The 9,017-nt window shown below is 58.0% G+C and overlaps 2 long non-coding RNA genes across 2 annotated transcripts; both read left to right on the forward strand.

Annotated features, from left to right (window-relative positions):
* Positions 1–219: 219 nt before the first annotated feature.
* Positions 220–726, forward strand: LOC139826160 (uncharacterized). The gene is made up of 2 exons (XR_011736176.1): positions 220–307; positions 482–726. It is a non-coding gene; the product is annotated as an uncharacterized lncRNA (long non-coding RNA).
* A 6,751-nt stretch (positions 727–7,477) lies between these two features.
* LOC139826120 (uncharacterized) lies at positions 7,478–7,854 on the forward strand. The gene is made up of 3 exons (XR_011736164.1): positions 7,478–7,521; positions 7,606–7,683; positions 7,773–7,854. It is a non-coding gene; the product is annotated as an uncharacterized lncRNA (long non-coding RNA).
* The last annotated feature ends 1,163 nt before the right edge of the window (positions 7,855–9,017 follow it).

Below are 9,017 nucleotides of genomic sequence, written 5' to 3' on the forward strand. Positions count from 1 at the left end.
GAGGGGGACCCAAGAGATGAGGAGGGGGACCCAAGAGATGAGGAGGGGACCACCCAGGAGTGCCCCAAAGGACCCAGGAGTGCCCCAAAGGACTCAGGAGTTCAGGGGGGGACCCAGGAGTTCTGAGGGGACCCAGGAGTTCAGGGGATAACCCAGGAATTCTGAGGGGACCTAGGAGTTCAGGAGGGACCCAAGCATCCGGCTGCCCCTCCCCTGCAGGTTCTGGACTTGTCACTCAACGAGGTCACAACTCTGCAGGGTTTCCCACCCCTCCCCCACCTGGAGGAACTGGATCTCCATGGAAACTGTGAGAACCAAGGGGACACTGGAGGGACTGGGAGGCACTGAGGGGTCAGTGGGGGTCAATGGGGATCAGTGCGACGGGATCAAAGAGAACTGGGGTGAACTGAGGTGAACTGTGGTGAACTGGGGGTGCTGGGGTCAGGCTCTGATTGGTTCTTCCCTTTGACTCTGACCTTAGCGATTGGCGACGCCTCCGCCCTCACCCCATTGGCCGCCTGCCCCCAGCTGCGCCGCATCCGATTGGCCGACACGCCCTTGGCCGCCGTCCCCGATCGCTGCGCCCGCCTGGCCGAGCTCCTCCCGCAGGTGACCATCGCTCTCAGCTGATTCGTCGGTGCCTCTGAAGACTCCGCCCACTCCCGCGCAACCCACCTTAAAGCACGGGGGTGGGGGGGGGCAATAAATAAAGTGATGTTACCACAATGCGAGTCCGTTTTTGTGACCCCAGCCTCGCCTGGTTCTGAGCGCGTCTGTCAGATGGCTGCTTTGCTCTTACGAGTTCACTGCTGTGCGATTGTGATGGCGAAGGACTGGAATTATTCATTTAATTAATTATTAACTAATTGATTAATTAATTAATAATTCCAGTCCTCCCCTAGAGCTTCCACAGCCCTACTGCTGCACCAGACTTGTAGGTATTTTGTGTGGAAAAAGAAGAAAAAACTAAATTACACGTTCCGATCCATTACATGACATTGCCGTACCCCTAGGAAATACTCGAACAATAAACAGCCAAACACACACGAAACAAATGAGACCCTGATTATGGAAATTAAACCCGATTATGAAAACTACCTCATTAAATATGCAAATGAGGTAAACACACCTCCCCCCCGGCCACTTCACACCGGGTTAGGGTTTAGGGTTAGGATTTTAGCTATCATCCCAAAGTTCAAGTTAAAGTTTTGAGTCACTAATGCTCATAACAGTCTTTCCAGGTTTTAATTGCTTCACCGTAGTAATTACCAGTTTACAGGTGGTTACAAGGCCGAGAATATATTTTTCACTGCGACTAATCGCCTTCCACAACACAGTTCCCACTTTTTCCCAGGTCTCTATTTGAAAAACTCCTAACAGTTCAGCAGGAAACCCACTGCCTCTGCACCAAATGAACAGTGTTTTGAGGTTACTCTCCTCATACTTCACCCCTCTCTTAGAGAGAATATGCGGGAGAACCCCCCAGTATTTCTTCTTCTTCTTTAAAAATATTCTGCCCCATCTCCTCTCGCTCCTCTTCGGGCGTCCGTTGCGACGATATCGGATCCTTCATCCCTCCTCTGTCGCTCCGTAGCCGTCAATCGGGAGTCACGCAGCCCGCAGCCCGCGTCCCGGTCCCGGTCCAGCCGAGCCGTTCCAGCTGGGGCTCGCTCCCCGCAGCGGTCGCAAGCCTTCCGTAAATTCTCCTTAGGGATCACGTCGGGGTCTCCGCTCGCGAGGGCGCAAACTCACGGACTCCACGCAACTCAACACGAGTTCAAGCGAAGCCATTTATTGCGGAGACAAGCCTCCTTGTATACGCAGTTATTTCCCGATAAGCGTCCACGTTCCAAACACGCGTCGGCTGATCGGATATCGTCCACGTTCGGGTCTTGTTATTATAGAATTACCTCACCCTCATAACAGGTGGTGTTTTTCAGCCTTCGCGCCGGCCTCGGAGTCGCTTTGTCTAGGTCAGAAATAAATCTCAACCTAACAGAAACCCATCCGCACAACAACCTTAAGAACATCCCTTAAATCTCCCACAGGTGCTGTCATTTCTAGTTAGGGTCCAGGTGATTTTATAAGGGTGGTGGGCGGGGCCTGGGACGATCGACCCGTCCCCTCGGCAGCTTTTGAGCCGTTTAATCTACGTGGGCAGACGTCTTTGGAGAAGCGGAGGTGTCTGTTCGAGGTACGAGCTCCAGGAGCAGCCAAGGTTCAGTAGCAGCTGTAGTAGAAAGGTTGTTTGTCATTATGTTTCATTCATTGATTCGGTTCCAGCTGCTTTGCATTTTCCGAAAATTCCTGACTACAATGGAGATGGAGCGCTGGCAGTTGTATTTCACTTTCTATCTGCTCCCTAGAAAAACTAAGTTGAGATCCATACTCGGTCTCATTGTAGCTGCAATAGCAGCAATAAAGTGCAGGTGCTGTCATTTTCAGTGAGATTCCAGGTAATTTGGTAAGGGTGGTGAGGGGGTCTGGGGTGAATGACCCCGCCCCTTTCCCAGGGGTTTGTGGGAAGGGGTGGGCGGAGCCCTGGGTATTTGAGCCCCGGTCCCCGGGCAGGGAGCTCATTCTGCTCCAGAGCCTCTTGGGTGGTGGTTCTCTGCTGCTCCTTCAGCAGCTTTTGAGATGTTTAATCTAAGTGGGTAGATGTCTTTGGATAAGCGGAGGTGTCTGTTTGACATAAGAGCTTCAGGAGCAGCAAAGGTTCAGTAGCAGTTGTAGTAGAAAGGTTGTTTGTCATTATTTTTCATTTGTTGATTCAATTCCAGGTCCTTTGCATTTTCCTGAAATTCCTGACTACAATGAAGATGCTGGAGTGCTGGTGGTTGTATTTCACTTTCTATTTGCTCCCTAGAAAATCTAAGTTGAGATCCATACTCGGTCTCATTGTAGCTGCAATAGCAGCAATAAAGTGCAGGTGCTGTCATTTTCAGGGAGATTCCAGGTAATTTGGTAAGGGTGGTGAGGGGGTCTGGGGTGAATGACCCCGCCCCTTTCCCAGGGGTTTGTGGGAAGGGGTGGGCGGAGCCCTGGGTATTTGAGCCCCGGTCCCCGGGCAGGGAGCTCATTCTGCTCCAGAGCCTCTTGGGTGGTGGTTCTCTGCTGCTCCTTCAGCAGCCAGCAGCTTTTGAGCTGTTTAATCCAAATGGGCAGATGTCTTTGGACAAGCGGAGGTGTCTGTTTGACGTAAGAGCTTCAGGAGCAGCAAAGGTTCAGTAGCAGTTGTAGTAGAAAGGTTGTTTGTCATTATTTTTCATTTGTTGATTCAATTCCAGGTCCTTTGCGTTTTCCTGAAATTCCTGACTACAATGAAGATGCTGGAGTGCTGGTGGTGGTATTTCACTTTCTATCTGCTCCCTAGAAAAACTAAGTTGAAATCCATACTCAATCTCATTGTAGCTGCAATAGCAGTAATAAAGTGCAGGCGCTGTCATTTTCAGGGAGATTCCAGGTAATTTGGTAAGGGTGGTGAGGGGGTCTGGGGTGAATGACCTCGCCCCTTTCGCAGGGGTTTGTGGGAAGGGGTGGGCGGAGCCCTGGGTATTTGAGCCCCGGTCCCCGGGCAGGGAGCTCATTCTGCTCCAGGGCAGCTTGGGTGGTGGTTCTCTGCTGCTCCTTCAGCAGCCAGCAGCTTTTGAGACGTTTAATCTAAGTGGGCAGATGTCTTTGTACAAGCAGAGGTGCCTGTTTGACGTAAGAGCTTCAGGGACAGCGAAGGTTTAACAATAGCTGTAGTAGAAGAGTTGTTTCTCATTATGTTTCATTTGTTGATTCATTTCCAGGTGCTTTGCATTTTCCCAAAACTCCTGACCACGATGGAGATGGAGTGTTGTTTTTCGGTTTGTATTGCTGTATTAATAGTTGTTAATATAATCTCTTCTCCTGGAGAAGCATCTCGTCTCCAGAACCTTTGCAGTGTGCGGCGATCCCCGGTGGATCATTCAAATGTACCTCCCAGAACTCAGCCAAGGTGAGCAACGAACCGTAGGCTACTACGGATAAATATTATTTGGGCGCTCTATAGCATGCGTGTCCTCGCTTTCCTTACTGTAGGCGACGATGGAGAAAGCGACAACTGCGAGAAGATCCCTGTTAGCGCACGTGGCGTTTTCCTCTGTGGAAGGTGGATTCCGTCCCTCGGCTCTCTGAAAGATAAGTGGAGGCACAGGGGCCGGGAATCGCAGGGAGGCGGGTAAAGTTCTGATAAGGGAAAGGGCCGTCCAGGAAAAGTCCCCTTTGGGTGGGTAAAGGGCCCAGGGAACTTTACAGCGCGACGCCAGCACGTGCCGGGCAGGGCAGCTCCAGCCTGCGTCTGCGTTGTCGTGTAGCTCGGGAAGCCTGCCTCGCGTCTGTGAGACGATCCCGGGGTCTCGCTGCGCTCCGGGGGCCCAACGGGCCTCTCAGGTGCCATCCCGGGATCCGGAATGCCGGTGTTAATTGGCGTAGAGCCAATCGGGTGCTGGATTATTGTATCATCAGCCAAAAGCGTGGGTGGTTCTTGCGTTTTGGATGTTTGTGGTCAGTTGTGATTTATGGTGTCAATCTGGGCTGCATCAGCAGCTCTGCTCTCTACCCCTCCAGTCCCAGGGACTGGCACTTCAAGATGCTGGGAAGAAGTTCTTAGGTCGTGCCGCCGTCTCCTCTGCGTGTGTGCGCGCCAGTGCCGCCGTCTCCTCTGCGTGTGTGCGCGCCAGTGCCGCCGTCTCCTCTGCGTGTGTGCGCGCCAGTGCCGCCGTCTCCTCTGCGTGTGTGCGCGCCAGTGCCGCCGTCTCCTCTGCGTGTGTGCGCGCCAGTGCCGCCGTCTCCTCTGCGTGTGTGCGCGCCAGTGCCGCCGTCTCCTCTGCGTGTGTGCGCGCCAGTGCCGCCGTCTCCTCTGCGTGTGTGCGCGCCAGTGCCGCCGTCTCCTCTGCGTGTGTGCGCGCCAGTGCCGCCGTCTCCTCTGCGTGTGTGCGCGCCAGTGCCGCCGTCTCCTCTGCGTGTGTGCGCGCCAGTGCCGCCGTCTCCTCTGCGTGTGTGCGCGCCAGTGCCGCCGTCTCCTCTGCGTGTGTGCGCGCCAGTGCCGCCGTCTCCTCTGCGTGTGTGCGCGCCAGTGCCGCCGTCTCCTCTGCGTGTGTGCGCGCCAGTGCCGCCGTCTCCTCTGCGTGTGTGCGCGCCAGTGCCGCCGTCTCCTCTGCGTGTGTGCGCGCCAGTGCCGCCGTCTCCTCTGCGTGTGTGCGCGCCAGTGCCGCCGTCTCCTCTGCGTGTGTGCGCGCCAGTGCCGCCGTCTCCTCTGCGTGTGTGCGCGCCAGTGCCGCCGTCTCCTCTGCGTGTGTGCGCGCCAGTGCCGCCGTCTCCTCTGCGTGTGTGCGCGCCAGTGCCGCCGTCTCCTCTGCGTGTGTGCGCGCCAGTGCCGCCGTCTCCTCTGCGTGTGTGCGCGCCAGTGCCGCCGTCTCCTCTGCGTGTGTGCGCGCCAGTGCCGCCGTCTCCTCTGCGTGTGTGCGCGCCAGTGCCGCCGTCTCCTCTGCGTGTGTGCGCGCCAGTGCCGCCGTCTCCTCTGCGTGTGTGCGCGCCAGTGCCGCCGTCTCCTCTGCGTGTGTGCGCGCCAGTGCCGCCGTCTCCTCTGCGTGTGTGCGCGCCAGTGCCGCCGTCTCCTCTGCGTGTGTGCGCGCCAGTGCCGCCGTCTCCTCTGCGTGTGTGCGCGCCAGTGCCGCCGTCTCCTCTGCGTGTGTGCGCGCCAGTGCCGCCGTCTCCTCTGCGTGTGTGCGCGCCAGTGCCGCCGTCTCCTCTGCGTGTGTGCGCGCCAGTGCCGCCGTCTCCTCTGCGTGTGTGCGCGCCAGTGCCGCCGTCTCCTCTGCGTGTGTGCGCGCCAGTGCCGCCGTCTCCTCTGCGTGTGTGCGCGCCAGTGCCGCCGTCTCCTCTGCGTGTGTGCGCGCCAGTGCCGCCGTCTCCTCTGCGTGTGTGCGCGCCAGTGCCGCCGTCTCCTCTGCGTGTGTGCGCGCCAGTGCCGCCGTCTCCTCTGCGTGTGTGCGCGCCAGTGCCGCCGTCTCCTCTGCGTGTGTGCGCGCCAGTGCCGCCGTCTCCTCTGCGTGTGTGCGCGCCAGTGCCGCCGTCTCCTCTGCGTGTGTGCGCGCCAGTGCCGCCGTCTCCTCTGCGTGTGTGCGCGCCAGTGCCGCCGTCTCCTCTGCGTGTGTGCGCGCCAGTGCCGCCGTCTCCTCTGCGTGTGTGCGCGCCAGTGCCGCCGTCTCCTCTGCGTGTGTGCGCGCCAGTGCCGCCGTCTCCTCTGCGTGTGTGCGCGCCAGTGCCGCCGTCTCCTCTGCGTGTGTGCGCGCCAGTGCCGCCGTCTCCTCTGCGTGTGTGCGCGCCAGTGCCGCCGTCTCCTCTGCGTGTGTGCGCGCCAGTGCCGCCGTCTCCTCTGCGTGTGTGTGCGCCAGTGCCGCCGTCTCGTAAGGGGCCGTGACGTTCGGCTCCCTTTTCTTTTTCGTGGGGCTGCAGAAGAGGCTCAATGCCTCATCACTGCCTCCCTGCAGGGCATTTGGATTGATGCCGTCTCTGGTTTCGGGTCACTGTCGTTGCAGAGCGTTTTCGGTGCCGTTGCGGTCGTGTCGTCCATAGCGTTCTGTGGTGCGTTTGTCTGCGCACGTGCACGTTCGGCTCGAAGCTGCTCTGCCCGGCGGTGTGGAGTCAGGGGCGGGTGGAGTGAACTCTAGGAGTCCAGGGTTAATCTGTTGGCAGATCCAATTGTGTAGGCAAAGGTTGTGCGGTCATCTGGGATGCAGTAGCTGTGGGCAGGGGAGCTGGCAGTCCCTTCCCCAGTGTTTTAGGGACTCAATTAGAGTGTCGGGTGGGATTCCTGAATAGAAAGCAAACCTGTGGAATGGTCAAGCGCTTGATGAGCGTCTGGGTGACTTGTTGAATACCTTGTTTTCAGAGGTAGAGGGATGACTTGGTACGAAAGAGCAACAGAAGAGGCGAGCAGAGCGTCATAAGCAGGTGGGTCGGTGCGTGGTGCCAGCGGGAAGATGTGCCGTGTGGCTCTATGTAAGTTTGGTCATTTGTCTCTTTCATAGAAGCGAAGAGGAAACCTGGGTATTAGCACCGCAGCTCCTCGGGCAAGGCGAACAATGAGCGTCGGGCCGAAGCAGCAGCTCATTTTAGGTCCCGTGTTGCCAGTGCAGGTGTGAGCGTCATTGGGTTGTGTTTTACAGGCGGCAGCTGAACCTCTGTGGTCAACAGCGTTGCAGTCAAAAGCAAGGGTGGGCAGGCAGGTGGGCGAGCGGCCAAGGTAAAGGAGCGGTAGACGGGCCCGTCTACCGGCGGGCTGTTTTTGAGCAGCGTCCGAGCGGGTGCCTTTGTTTTCGCAGGTGCCGCGGACCGGCTCGGAGGGGCGAAGCCGCACGCCGGTCAGCAGCCGAGAAGGTGAGGCGGCGGCGGGTGTCGAGGAGCCCGGTGTCGCGTGGTGACTCGGTTCAGCGTTTCCTTCTTGTTTTGCAGGCTCCTTTTGGGCCCTTTGGACTCGGAGGAGCGTTTCTGGTGAGCCGGGGTATGGGCGAGGAGGAGCGTGGGGCTGGGGACTCGCTCCAAGCCCTACAGTTCTTTTGTTTCTCGCTGTCTTAGGCGTTACGAGCGATGAGGGTTTGTGACCGCACCCGTGACACGACGCGCCGAACGGAACGCCGAGGAACTTAGGAGGAGGTGGGTGTTGCGGGAGGAGTCGGCGTTTACCCCGCGATACCGTGTGCTGGCACGGCTTAGTGAGCGTGTGTTTTCTCGTGTTACCGTAGATGTTGAAGAGGACCCCGGCAATGCAGGAACATCTCCGTTAGCGCACGTGGCGTTTTCTCTGTCGAAGGTGGATTTGGTCCCACAACCCTCTGAAAGATAAGTGGAGGCACGGGGGCCGGGAAGGGGCCGGGAATCGCAGGGAGGGGGGTAAAGTTCTGATGAGGGAAAGGGCTGTCCAGGAAAAGTCCCCTTTGGGTGGGTAAAGGGCCCAGGGAACTTTACAGCGCGACGCCAGCACGTGCCGGGCAGGGCAGCTCCAGCCTGCGTCTGCGTTGTCGTGTAGCTCGGGAAGCCTGCCTAGCGCCTGTCAGACGATCCCGGGGTCTCGCTGCGCTCCGGGGGCCCAACGGGCCTCTCAGGTGCCATCCCGGGATCCGGAATGCCGGTGCTAATTGGCATAGAGCCAATCGGGTGCTGGATTATTGTATCATCAGCCAAAAGCGTGGGTGGTTCTTGCGTTTTGGATGTTTGTGGTCAGTTGTGATTTATGGTGTCAATCTGGGCTGTATCAGCAGCTCTGCTCTCTACCCCTCCAGTCCCAGGGACTGGCACTTCAAGATGCTGGGAAGAAGTTTTTAGGTCGTGCCGCCGTCTCCTCTGCGTGTGTGTGTGCGCCAGTGCCGCCGTCTCCTCTGCGTGTGTGTGTGCGCCAGTGCCGCCGTCTCTGCGTGTGTGTGCGCGCCAGTGCCGCCGTCTCGTAAGGGGCCGTGACGTTGGGCTCCTTTTTCGTGGGGCTGCGGAAGAGGCTCCTTGCCTCATCACTGCCTCCCTGCAGGGCGTTTTGATTGGTGCCGTCTCTGGTTTCGGGTCACTGTCGTTGCAGAGCGTTTTCGGTGCCGTTGCGGTCGTGTCGTCCATAGCGTTCTGTGGCGCGTTTGTCTGCGCACGCGCACGTTCGGCTCGGAGCTGCTCTGCCCGGCGGTGTGGAGTCAGGGGCGGGTGGAGAGAACTCTAGGAGTCCAGGGTTAATCTGTTGACAGATTCAATTGTGTAGGCAAAGGTTGTGCGGTCACCTGGGATGCAGTAGCTGTGGGCAGGGGAGCTGGCAGTCTGTTCCCCAGTGTTTTAGGGACTCAATTAGAGCTTCAGGTGGGATTCCTGAATAGAAAGCAGACCTGTGGAACGGTCAAGCTGCTGATGAGCATCTGGGTGACTTGTTGAATACCTTGATTTCAGATGCAGAGGCACAACCTGGCACGAAAGAGCGACGGAAGAGCCGAGCAGAGCGCCGTAAGCAGGTGGGT

This window comes from Patagioenas fasciata, chromosome 35 (assembly GCF_037038585.1).
Source record: "Patagioenas fasciata isolate bPatFas1 chromosome 35, bPatFas1.hap1, whole genome shotgun sequence".
Classification (NCBI taxonomy): domain Eukaryota; kingdom Metazoa; phylum Chordata; class Aves; order Columbiformes; family Columbidae; genus Patagioenas; species Patagioenas fasciata.